Genomic DNA, 10,696 nt, shown 5'->3' with positions numbered 1-10,696 from the left:
AAGACTGTGCACTGCAAGGAAAGATCCCGCATGCCGCAACTAAGACCCAATGCGGCCAAATAAATAAATATTAAAAAAAAAAGAAAAGAAGAAAGAAGGAACATGGACTTCTGTTTTCCAAATGTGTGTGCTATGGTTGTGCTTAAAATATCCAGATCCATCAAAATGATGGCTGAATTCAAGGTGGGGGTAAACAAGCATTTCGTCTAAACTGCACTAATGATGAGTCCGTGACCTTGAGGGCTGAAGATGTTTCTTCTGGATAAGAGCTCTCGGGCTGGTGTGTTTTTCAGCGCAGAGTTGTCATTGCAGGTGGGCTGTGACCAGGCCCATGGCCTTTGTGGAACATTCCCTGTCACAGTGTCATGGAAGCAATAACTAGTTCCCAGGAAAGACACCGAGCCAGGAAAGGGGCCGGAAGCTGAGTCCCACCAGGCTCAACAGCTCGCTCATTTGGGAAAACGGACTTGTGCCCTCCTTTATATCTCAGGGGATCTAAAGGAAAACAAGTACCTAAGACAAAAGTCAAATATTCAGAATGACACCTTTTCGGCCCAGTGAAGGCTTAAAAAAAAAATTCAAGAACACAATTCATTTTCATCATCTCTGGTTTTCAGAGAGGGCTTTTTAAAAAGTGTATTTGCTGTACCCATTAAAATCATTTTCTACAAACGGTTACTATAAGCGGCACTTTCTGGGGTGGGACAGGTGAATGCTGTTGTGGGGATGGGGGAAACAAGGGAAGCAGGGGCCTGTCATAGAAGGGGGTCGTGGCTGTGGGAGAGAAGGTTCCATAGCATAAACTTCATCCTACCAGCCGACGGGACTTTTATTCTAAGAGAAGTGCATGAAGAATGGTTGCTGGTGTTGTTCTGGATTGACAAGGTGTTAATTTCTCGGTAGGTTGTAACTTTAAAAATAAAAAATTATTTGTGTTAAAAAAAAAAAAACCCCAAGGGCTTCCCTGGTGGCACAGTGGTTGAGAGTCTCCTGCCAGTGCAGGGGACATGGGTTCGAGCCCTGGTCTGGGAGGAGCCCACATGCCACAGAGCAACTAGGCCCGTGAGCCACAGCTACTGAGCCTGCGCATCTGGAGCCTGTGCTCTGCAACAAGAAAGGCCGCAACAGTGAGAGGCCCGCGCACTGCGATGAAGAGTGGCCCCAGCTTGCCGCAACTACAGAAAGCCCTTGCACAGAAATGAAGACCCAACACAGCCAAAAATAAATAAATAAATTAATTTAAAAAAACAAAACAAAAAATCAAAGTGGGGGTAAAGACTGCTTGGCAGAGAGTCCAAGACTGCAGGCCCAGGTCTGGGAATCCTCAGCATGGATGGCAGCAAGGGCAGGAAAATGCCCGCTGGGCTAGGTGGTTGGCTGGTCCTCCCAGACTTCAGGGGGCACTCTCACAGAGGTGGGGGTGAGAGAAAGCCAGACTCTGTAGGGGTCGAGGAACTGGAAGCAGCACAAATACACAATTCTTTAGGGTAGTTTGAGTTTCCATGAAAAGTTAAAATGACTCTTAGAGGAAAACATAGGCAGAACACTATGACATAAATCACAGCAAGATCCTTTTTGACCCATCTCCTAGAGAAATGGAAATAAAAACAAAAATAAACAAATGGGACCTAATGAAACTTCAAAGCTTCTGCACAGCAAAGGAAACCATAAACAAGATGAAAAGACAACCCTCAGAATGGGAGAAAATATTTGCAAATGAAGCAACTGACAAAGGATTAATCTCCAAAATTTACAAGCAGCTCATGCAGCTCAATATCAAAAAAACAAACAACCCAATCCAAAAATGGGCAGAAGACCTAAATAGACATTTCTCCAAAGAAGATAAACAGATTGCCAACAAACACATGAAAAGATGCTCAACATCACTAATCATTAGAGAAATACAAATCAAAATGACAATGAGGTATCACCTCACACCAATCAGAATGGCCATCATCAAAAAATCTAGAAACAATAAATGCTGGAGAGGGTGTGGAGAAAAGGGAACCCTCTTGCACTGTTGGTGGGAATGTAAATTGATACAGCAACTATGGAGAACAGTATGGTGGTTCCTTAAAAAACTAAAAATAGAACTACCATACGACCCAGCAATCCCACTACTGGGCATATACCCTGAGAAAACCATAATTCAAAAAGAGTCACGTACCACAATGTTCCTTGCAGCTTTATTTACAATAGCCAGGACATGGAAGCAACCTAAGTGTCCATCGACAGATGAATGGATAAAAAAGGTGTGGCACATATATACAATGGAATATTACTCAGCCATAAAAAGAAACAAAATTGAGTTCTTTGTAGTGAGGTGGATGGACCTAGAGTCTGTCATGCAGAGTGAAGTAAGTCAGAAAGAGAAAAACAAATACCGTATCCTAACACATACATATGGAATCTAAAAAACAAAACAAAGAAATGGTCATGAAGAACCTAAGGGCAAGGCGGGAATAAAGATGCAGACCTACTAGAGAATGTACTTGAGGTTACGGGGAGGGGGAAGGGTAAGATGGGACAAAGTGAGAGAGTGGCATGGCCATGTATACGCTACCAAATGTAAAATAGATAGCTAGTGGGAATCAGCCGCATAGCACAGGGAGATCAGCTCGGTGCTTTGTGACCATCTAGAGGGGTGGGATAGGGAGGGTGGGAGGGAGACTCAAGAGGGAGGAGATATGGGGATATATGTATATGTATAACTGATTCACTTTGTTATAAAGCAGAAACTAACACAGCATTGTAAATCAGTTATACTCCAATAAAGATGTTAAAAAAAGAAAAAAAAAGTTAAAATGGAAAAAAATTTGTTTTTAGCTTTTTTTGGGGGGGGCCACACCTCGCAGCTTCTGGGATCCTAGTTCTCAGACGAGGGACTGAACCCAGACTGCTGCAGTGGAAGCGCCATGTCCTAACCACTAGGCCGCCAGGGAATGCCACCTTTTTTTTTTTTTTTTAAAGGAGAGTGATTGGAGGGGAACCAGAGGGGGCTGCAAGGATGAGGAAGGACGTTTCTATAAGATGTGCATCAGTTGGACATTCTTGGTTGTAAATAACAGAAAACAAAGAATAAACTCCGAATAAACTGGAGTTCTTACCTCCCTGGAGCTGGAGCAGCTCCAAAGCTGGTCAACTCTGTGGCTCAAAGATGGCACCTTTATCCACCAGCTCAGTCGGTTGGCTTTTTTTCAAGGGGATTCCTCTTAGGGTGGCCCAGTGCCCGCTGCAGCCACTGGGCCACACGCTTCTGCTTTCACACCTCCTGTTTCCAGGCATAAATGCCTTCTTGGCATTTCTCAGGAAATTTGTGTTTTGCTGAATCCTGAGCAGGGCTGATTTCATGGGTGTAAGACCAGTGCAGTTGCACAGGGCCCAGAGCTTAGAAGGATTCTGCACTTAGTTTAATGCTCCATTGTTGACATCTTAAAAATTCTTAATTTTTGAACACGGGGCCCCGCATATTCATTTTGCCCCAGGTCCCACAAATTTCATGGCTGGACCTGATCTTGAAAAAAATCAAGAAAAAAAGGATTATAATTCTCCCTCAACAGTTAAGGCTTAGCAATCCAAGTGGAGACGTTACTGCTTCAAAAGAACTCACTGATGTCAGATTAAAAGCAAAAGCAGAAATAGAACTATGAAAGCCAGAAGTCATCGTAATGAAATTAGTCTTGCTTCTTGTAGCTGTTACCATTTTGTAAGTGTAGGTTTGTGACCCTGATAACAGTGAGTCAGTCTTTTTTTTTTTAAGTTATGGTAAAATATACATAACATAAAATTTACCATTTTAACCATTTTTGAGTGTACAGGTTAGTGGCATTAAGTATATTCACTTTGTTGCGCAATCATCTCCACTATCCATCTCCAAATCTCTTCACCATCCCCAATATAAACTCTGTACCTATTAAAACACTAACTCCCCACCCTGGCCTCCCAGACCCTGGTAGCCACTATTCTACTTTCTCTCTTTAAGAATTTCACTGCTCTAGGTACCTCATACAAATGGGATCATACAAATCTGCTTTTTTGCATATGGCTTATTTCACTTAGAATAATGTTTTTAAGATTTGTCCATGTTGTAGAATGTATCAGAATTTCATTCCCTTTTAAGGTTGAATAATATTCCATTGCATGGATATACCACATCAATGAGTCATTCTGGCAACTAAAATATAAATTAATAAATTTATATACAAGTATTCTTTATACAAAGTTTGTGAATGGTGTTCAAGAAATAACGCCTTCTGGAAGTAAAATAAGTTCTTAAATTGGTCATTTCACCAAGGGATTCTGTGTAGTACTGCTAATCTTGCTGGAAGATCCAAATGTTACATTATTCAAATACTACCCGATAATGTTCACAGGAGTATTCCAGTATTTTAAATATTCACTATAAGCTACAGTTCTTTGTGAATACTTTAAGACAGGGGTCCTCAACCCCTGGGCCATGGACCAGTACCCGTCCGTGGCCTGCTAGGAACCAGGTCACACAGCAGGAGATGAGCGACGGGCAAGTCAACAAAGCTTCACTGTATTTACAGCCGCTCCCCATCACTGGCATCACCGCCTGAGCTCCGCCTCCTGTCAGATCAGCTGCGGCATTAGATTCTCACAGGAGCGGAACCCTACGGTGAACTGCGCATGCGAGGGATCTAGGATGCGCGCTCCTTATGAGACTCTAATGCCTGGTGATCTGAAGTGGAGCTGAGGCATTGGTGCTAGCACTGGGGAGTGGCTGCAAATACAGATCATCATTAGCAGAGTGGTTTGACTGTACAGAGACCGTAATAAATCAACTGCTTGCAGACTCATATCAAAACCCTATCAGTGAGTGGCAAGTGACAAGCTGCATCTTACAGAGTAGCTTGGACATAAGCAACGCACTTCGGGTGTCATTGTCTCCCATCACCCCCAGATGGAACCATCTAGTTGCAGGAAAACAAGCTCAGGGCTCCCACTGATTCTGCATTATGGTGAGTCGTATAATTATTTCATTATACATTACCATGTAATGATAATAGAAATAAAGTGCACAATAGATGTAATGCGCTTGAATCATCCTGAAACCACCCTCGCCCCGCACCTGCGGAAAAACTGTCTTCCACAAAACCCGTCCCTGGTGCCAAAAAGGTTGGGGACCCCTGCTTTAAGAGGAGAAAAAAAAAAGTTGTGGAAGTTATGTAATACTCCAACAGGAAACCAGAAACTGATCTGAAATCTGAATTAACAGTATTGATTTCAACAGCAAGACCAAAATCAGGACTAGCAGATAAAATATTTTCCTCATTAAGAAAGGAGGTGAGGGACTTCCCTGGCGGTCCAGTGGTTAGGGCTCCAAGCTTCCACTGCAGGGGGCAGGGGTTAGATCCCTGGTTGTCAGGGAACTAAGATCCGGCAAACTGCATGGCCAAAAAAAAAAAAAAAAGAAGATGAGGAGATGAGCTTTTACAAAGGAACATATACACCCAAGTTGTTGAAGATGCTTGTGGACACCCTTTTGACCAAGGTAAATGCAAAATGAAACGAAGGTTTTTACATCTGGTCTGGTTGTTATGAAACAGTTATCAAGAGTATCAGGGCAATGAATGCTTTGTATGTTTTACATTGTCATTTTAAGAATGATAACTTCTAAATATTAAATATTTCTTTCTTTTTTCTTTTTTTTTTTTTTTTGCGGTATGTGGGCCTCTCACTGTTGTGGCCTCTCCCGTTGCGGAGCACAGGCTCCAGACACGCAGGCTCAGTGGCCATGGCTCACAGGCCTAGCTTCTCCACGGCACGTGGGATCTTCCCGGACTGGGGCACGAACCCGCGTTCCCTGCATCGGCAGGCAGGACTCTCAACCACTGCGCCTCCAGGGAAGCCCTGGCTGGCGGTTTCTTAACAACTGCGCCAACAGGGAAGCCCTAAATGTGTGACTCTGTTTCTGTTTTGTAATTTAGTTAATGTGTAGCCATTTTTAGATTCCACCTATACACTTATCTTATGAAAAGTCTCTTTTTCTGACTTATGTCACTTAGAATGATCGTACCAAAGTCCACACGAGTTGCTGCAACTGGCCTTATTTCATTGATTTCATGGCTGAGTAATATTCCATTGTACATAAGTACCACAAGTTCTTTATCCATTTTTTCCTTCCAAGGACATTTAGGTCGTATCCAAGTCGAGGCTCTTGTAAACAGAGCAGCACTAAACATTGGGAGGCCTGTGTCCTGTCCATTTTTGGTTTCCCCCAAGATATACGCCCATGAGTGGAAGTCCCGTATGCTCTGTAGCTCTGTTTTTTAGATTTTTTAGGAAACACGATACACTTCTCCAGAGTGTCCATTGGCAAGTTACATTCCCACCATCAGCGTAACAGGGATGCCTTTTCTCCACGCCCTGTCCTGCATTTCTGGTTTTTACACTTTTTGCGGATGGCCCTTCGGACTGATGTGAAGTGATACCTCTTTGTAGTGTTGATTTGCATTGCCTGCCTGTTTGGTTGGCCAAATATATTTTCCTGAATATATTCAGTAAAAACGCATACGCCCTTTTTGGCCAACTGCATCCTTGGGGAAGCTCAGCCGCTTATCATGTGCTTTAAGGGCGAATCCAACCTACTCTTGAAATCCCTTTCCTGCAATTCTGCCTTGCTTACGAGTCCTTTTCTATGACTTACCTCAAGACATTTTTCGAGACAGGTATCATTTACAACCCTGTAGGTTTGTGAATTGCAGTGCCCCTGAGCTACATTTTTCAACTTGTTTTTTTGGGAACTGGCCACAAAACAGCAGGATTGCTTCAAGCCCTATTCTGGTTCCGGGGGCAAGCTGAGCCTTTGATCAATTCCTCTTCCTGATTGGAAATTAGAGTGGCATGTGCCTGTCCAAACACCTAGGGCTAGTCTCTCATTGGTTCCCCCCATTCCGCTTCATCATCGGGACAAATTCCAAACTGTGAGAAACAGGATGTTGAGGTGCTAACTTCCCCAAGTGGGGAGATTGTCAGGAAAGAGGCTGGAAGGGGGAACCCAATGACCAGGAGACGAGGAGATGAGGTGCCTTTTCCAAACTCTTCCCGATCAGATGGTGTACCATCCTCTGGGTGTCCCATACATGTTTTAGCTCTAGGAAGGGTCCCCTGCACCTGGAGATTTGGGACCCATGGAATGGGGACCAGGCAGTATTCCTCTAAAGGGGCTGCATTTGCTGACCCATCCTCACCAAGCCTCTCAGCCCCACGAGTGTCCAGCCTTAGGCCCCATCCAGCTCTGGGTCTAGATGTGGTCAGTCCAGGTTGCATCACAGCCCCTGAAGGAATTCTGTAAGAATTTCTCTCTCTCTCACTGTCTTTTTTGTTGTTGTTGTAATTTATTTTTATAATGGTGTATAGCTGATTTTCAATGCTGTGTTACTTGCTGCTGTACATCCACTTGATTCACTTACAGAGATCCAGCAATCAATTCTTTTTCACATACTTACTAGTCTTTCTTTTTTAAAATTTTATTTATTTATTTTTGGCTTGGGTCTTTGTTGCTGCGTGAGGGCTTTCTCTAGTAGCGGCAAGCAGGGGCTACTCTTCGTTGTGGTGCGCAGACTTCTCACTGCGGGGGCTTCTCTTGTTGCGGAGCACAGGCTCTAGGCCTGCGGGCTTCAGTAGTTGTGGTACGTGGGCTCAGTAGTTGTGGCTCACGAGCTCTAGAGCGCAGGCTCAGTATTTGTGGTGCACGGGCTTAGTTGCTACGCAGAATGTGGGATCTTCCCGGACCAGGGCTCGAACCCGTGTCCCCTGCATTGGCAGGCGGATTCTTAACCACTGCACCACCAGGGAAGTCCCAGGGCACCTAGATATTTGATGAAACATTATTTCTGGGTGTGTCTGTGAAGGTGTTTTTGGATGAGATTAGCATTTGAATCAATAGACCTAGTAAAGAAGTTGGCTCTCCCCACTGTGGGTGGGCATCATTCAATCTGTTGGGCCAGAATAGAACAAAAAGGCAGAGGAGGAGAATTTGCTCTCTGACTGACTGTGTGAGCTGGAACATCAGTCTTCAGCCTCAGACTGGAACTTTCACCATTCGCTCTTCTGGTTCTCAAACCTTCATATTTGGACTGGAACTATACCACCAGCTTTCCTGGGCCTCCAGCTTGCAGATGGCAGATGATGGGACATCCCAGCCACCCTAATCGTGTGAGCTAATTCCTTATAATAGAGAGAGAGAAAGGGAGGAAGAGACATACATATAATAAAATATATGTAAATATAAAAATGTAAATATATATCTATATCTCCTATTGGTTCTGGAGAACCTGAGGAATACATGGTCATAACACATGTTTTTTATGCTGTCTAATTTTCCTTTGTCCTTTTTGCTTGACCTCTCCCTCCCTTCACCCATGTTTACCACCAATACCCCCCATAACCCAGATTAACACCCTGCTATGTAATCTCCCATATTTTACCAATACTCTTATAATCAAGAATAAACCTACATATAATTGTAAATATGTGCAAATGTACATACACAGGATGTGGGTTTTGTTTGGTTTTCTAGTTACTAGAAGTGCTGTACCAGATGCACTTTTCTTTTCTCTCTCAGCAATACCTCATGGGACTCTCATCAAGTCAACTGTTATAGGTTTAATTCACTCTTTTTTAATGGCTATAATATTCTACAAGTGGAATTCAGCTACCTGTGGGTCTTTGCTTTGGTCTCGGTTGTATGCCAACATGAATATTGCTACAGTAAGTCTCTTATAGGATCTAAGGGTTGGAGTCCCATGAGTGGGATTGCTGTGTTGAAAGATACAAGAATTTTCTATTTTGCTGAATATTAGTTGAGTGTTTTTTTTTTTAAGTAACATATCTCATTTCCACAAAAAAATGCATGGAAATTCCTGTTTCCCTGTGTTTTCTCCAGCCAACAGATGCTAAAGTCCTTTAAAATTTTTGCCAGACCAGTGAGTAAAGTGGCATAGCAGTATAATTTTAATTTGCATTTCCCAACCTTTCAGTCAGTTTAAGCATCTTTTCCTTTGTTTGCCATTTGGAATTTTCCTTCTGTGAACTGCCTCTTTATATGCTTAGTTCATTTTTCTGTTGTGTTCTTTGTCCCACCTTGATTTGTAGAGCAATATTAACCTGTTATTGTCTTCTGCTTTGTAAATATTTTTTCCTAAATCCATTCTCTGTCTCTTCACTTTGTCTCTAGCATCTTCTGGCCTACATCCATTAAAATTTTTTATTTAGTCAAATATGCCTATCCTTCCTGTCATAACTTCTGGGTTTCCAGTCTTGGTTAAGAGGGTCTTCTCATCTTTTAAATTTTCTTGCAAGATTGTTATTATGTTATTCGTTACATTTAAGAATTTGATCCTTCTGGAATTTATTTTGGAGACTGGTGTAAGAAACAGGCCCGACTGTATTTTCTTCCGGATGGGTAGTGAGCTGTGTGCTGACACCTCTCATTAGGTAAGAAGGGCCTCCTTTTCTGCTAAATCAACATTCCACATGTGTTATATAGTAAATCCTAAAATGGACTGGGACCCAGCTTTATTCTTTTTTTTTTTTTTTTTTTTTATGCGGTATGTGGGCCTCTCGCTGTTGTGGCCTCTCCCATTGTGGAGCACAGGCTCTGGACGCTCAGGCTCAACGGCCATGGCTCACAGGCCCAGCCGCTCCGCGGCACGTGGGATCCTCCCAGACCGGGGCTCGAACCCGTGTCCCCTGCATTGGCAGGCAGACTCTCAACCACTGCGCCACCAGGGAAGCCCCCAGCTTTATATTCTTAATTTGGCTTCATGAATCTGTTTGCCTAATTCTTTACCAATACCATGTTGATTTGATTACAGTGTGCTTTTTTTTTTTTTTTTGCGGTAACGCGGGTCTCTCCCGTTGCGGAGCACAGGCTCCGGACGCGCAGGCTCAGTGGCCATGGCTCACGGGCCCAGCCGCTCCGCGGCAGGTGGGTTCTTCCCGGACCGGGGCACGAACCCGCGTCCCCTGCATTAGCAGGCGGACTCTCAACCACTGCGCCACCAGGGAAGCCCCTACAGTGTGCTTTTAATGGTTCCTTTCTTGGAAGGCAAGGACCCCTCATTATTCTTTTTCATATATTTTGACTATTCCTAGACTTGTATTATTTGAGATAGGCATTACGATCATTTAAACCAATTAAAAGAGAAAACTTATTAGAATGCTAATTTAAATTGCATTAAATGTATATACTAATTTTGGGACAAGTGACCATTTTATGCTATTATGTCTAACCATCCAAAACCTGGGATAACTTTCTATTTGTTCCATTTTTTAAAATGTCTTTCAATATGATGTTGAGAATATGATTGTTCATATTGATCTGTGCTTTTCTTGATAAATTTAGATTTATCTTTGATCATTTTGAGTTAATTTTTGTGTATGGTGTAAGGTAAAGGTCCAACTTCATTCTTTTGCATGTGAATATCCAGTTTTCCCAGTACCACTTGTTGAAAGACTGTCCTTTCCTTATCGAATGGTCTTGGCACTCCTGTCTAAAATCCATTAACCATAAATGTGAGGGTTTATTTCTGGGGTCTCGATTCTATTCCACTAGTCCATATATCTGTTGTTATGGCAATATCACAGTGTTTTTGGCAGCTCTGTTTGGTTTTTTTAATTGAAATATATTTACCTGAAGCTAACACAGCACTGTAAATCAATTATACTC

Source organism: Mesoplodon bidens (genome assembly GCF_964165515.1).
Source record: "Mesoplodon bidens genome assembly, chromosome: 7".
NCBI lineage: Eukaryota > Metazoa > Chordata > Mammalia > Artiodactyla > Ziphiidae > Mesoplodon > Mesoplodon bidens.
Note: the sequence above shows the minus strand (reverse complement) of the source record.